Below are 3,205 nucleotides of genomic sequence, written 5' to 3' on the forward strand. Positions count from 1 at the left end.
TTTCTCATCTTTGAGTTGATCTTGCTAGTCCCTTTTTGAGTTTCAAAATAGAGTTTGTTCCACCCTATAAATCTTTGGGAATGATGTGTTTTATGTTAAGATGTGGATTATGCAAGCAATTTGATGTATCTTGCATGTTTTAAGTCCCTTGCTTTGACCCAAAGCCTTTTGGATGGCCTCAAAGGGCAATGTCTGTCTACAAATTTTGGGGGTAAGATGAAGATTTTGGAACTCATGAGGCTTAATGGAACTGTTGGGTTTCTTAGATCCAAACGCAGTAAAAATTTAAAAATTATTTGGATCAACCAAACTCCTTGACTAATCTTGAAACCTAAAATGAACGGATCTAGTTTGCAAATATATAATCTCATTAAGAATATAAACATATAACGAAAAACCAAACTTTTTGGTTGTCCATTGAAGAATGGATGAATCTTTGTGCTACTAGATGTTACCCATCTTCTATAAGTAATCCATATCAAAGAAAAAACTTCAATCAATGTCAATGAGTATGCCCTTTCGATCTCCTTGCATCAACTATGCAAGATCTAATCCAACACTTGGAAATATGGTTGGTTTTTCTCAAAAACCATTTTCTCTCTCTAGAAAGCCAAAGGGGTTATGACGCAAGAATGGAATTCACCCTCAAACCCTAGTTAAACTAGGGATTTATAGAAAGCCCAAGCATGTTATAAACATGTTGGGCCAAGGCCCAACCCATTTGTGGGTTTTTCACCTTGTTTTACTTTTTTCTCATTTTGTTGACATCCCGTAGACTTTTTCCCGAGTGTTAGCTCACCCCAAAAATCAATAAATTCTTTCGGGCCCCAAAAACATTTTTCGGTCCCATTGAAAATTTCATGAAACTCTTTTTTGTTTGTGTGTGACCTTATAGGTTCACTATGAAGATGGAAAATGGCAATTTATAGAATCCTACTCCTAATAAAACTCTTTGATTATGATCCTTAATTTATTTCATCTCATGATAAAAAATTATTATCTTTCCCTTAGACCAAGATTGACATCTAGCAATGTATCATGGCCCCTATATCATAATGAAATACAAATGACACTTCTAATGAACCTTTTCGTGATAAGTTTCAATGTTATTTGATCCCTCTATCATAATGCCCCGGTATAGTCTAGAAGTATGGTAAAATATCAAACTTTTAATAACCAACACTATGTGTACGAATGTTAAGTCCACAACTCATATAGTCGAATTAATAACTCTTATTAATTCTCAACTATCCGTGTTGGCCAACGACTCCTTGAGTTGTGACTTCATCATTCACATAGGGCATATACCTTTTAAATCTTACTAAGGTAGATAGATTCCATCTTGCGTACTCACCTACCTTTAAATGATTCGGATCATACTCAATAACCACCCTATTAGGGACCCATCTTACTAGACCCCGTACAGTCGCATCAAAGCATGACACTCCTCATACAAGATAACTATGGTACCTCAGGAAAAGAGATTACTAGCATCTGTCGCCACATAAAACTCTCAATTGACATTCAGTAAAAATTACTATTTAGGTGTTCTCAAGTTAGGTCATTCAGTGAACTCATTCACCAATGAGCACTTACACACTTGCATTAGTGTCACCACACAAGTAGTCAATGAGATCAACTACCCTCCTTATGAGCATGCATAGTGTGTACCAGTCTTGGCGGTATTATAGAAGCCTCACTCTATAGTCCTATGACCAGGAAGTATCGGTCATTCGATCTCATTAGTATGATCTCATCATAACTCGATTGACATTGCTACATTCTTTGGGATTCATCTAAATAGTAAAATACAAAGATGTACGTATGTCCAAGATTAATTAGAAATGCAGCCAACTCACAACTCTTATGATTGGCTCCTAGGTTACAACTATATTAGGAACTATTGGAAAACCTAGGTGTTTCAAGGAAAGGTCCAAATTGTGATTGAAAATTAAATAGGGGGCTAAAATGCAATTTCTAAAAGTCAGGTGTGAAACCTACAAAAATCCGGCCAACCATCTTGTCACTGTCGACCAGCCACCTATAGCCGTCGGGAAGGTCACCCAAGGCTTTCAGAAGATGCTCCAGGCCATGATAGTTCAACTTGTGGTGGCCATTGGTCGAGATTAGTCGTGATTTGACGGAATTTAATGCCGGAAGTGATCAAAAATTTTGGGTAGCAAGTCGTGGCATTTTTCTCATGATTTAAGGTTACTTGAGCCACTTAGTGGCTAGATTTGAGGTTTAGGGATAAGGTAAGCTCAAAATTTGTTAGGTTTTAACTGGATTTTGCCTATAAATAGCACATTCAAAGCCGAAGGTTTTTCATTCAAGATTGAGTGTAATTTATGGTGTTTTTGAGTGAATCGAGCATCGTGGATAAGGGGCTTTTATTCTTTGTGTTTTGTAGAGTTTTTCTAGAGGTTTTGGTGAGGTTTCGTATGGGTTTAAGCTAGTTTTAGTGAGTTGGTTGAAAAATCGAGAGTCACCGAGGCCGGACTGAAAATCGACCGTTTGGGGTACCTCCGGTTGGTTTTTGGGGCATCCAAGGGTACCCTTAGGATCAACTTGAGGAGTACTTCAAGATAGGAGGAAGAAAATCAACATCGGAGTAATTTTAGATCGCCGACCAATGAAGAGACTATTGGAGAAGACGACCCACGTGTATTGCATGCGCAGACTTCACTCACAGGCCACACACTAGGCGCGTGAGGTAACATTAAATTCTGAAATTATTTTAGAAATTTATATGAAAAAATATTTGAGAAAATGTTGAGGTGTTATTTATTGTTGAATTTTAAAGAAAAAAGAATTTATGGAAAATAGGAAAAATTAAGGAAAATTATTAAAAAAATTAAGAAAATCAGGAATATTGTTTTCCTTAGATAAATCGTTAGTCAGGAGATGATTTGGCTTGAGGATTTGCACAACATTCAATGTTAACATGTAGTTCGAGGTTATGATAGGAATTACTATTCAAAGGTGAGTGGTTCGATCCTTTACTTCATTTGATTTCAAGCAAATGGTTGTGGCATGTGAATGGTTTGCCTACATGCTTTTGTTCTACAAGCATATCGTGCATATTGAATTTATTACAAATTCATCAACTGTAAATATTTTGCAAAAATTGCATGGCATGTGGTTTTCATGACAACAATGTGTTTGAATTCGTGTCATTGCGTGTGTCCATTAGGATGGGATGGGG

Source organism: Diospyros lotus, chromosome 14 (genome assembly GCF_014633365.1).
Source record: "Diospyros lotus cultivar Yz01 chromosome 14, ASM1463336v1, whole genome shotgun sequence".
NCBI classification, from domain to species: Eukaryota; Viridiplantae; Streptophyta; class Magnoliopsida; order Ericales; family Ebenaceae; genus Diospyros; species Diospyros lotus.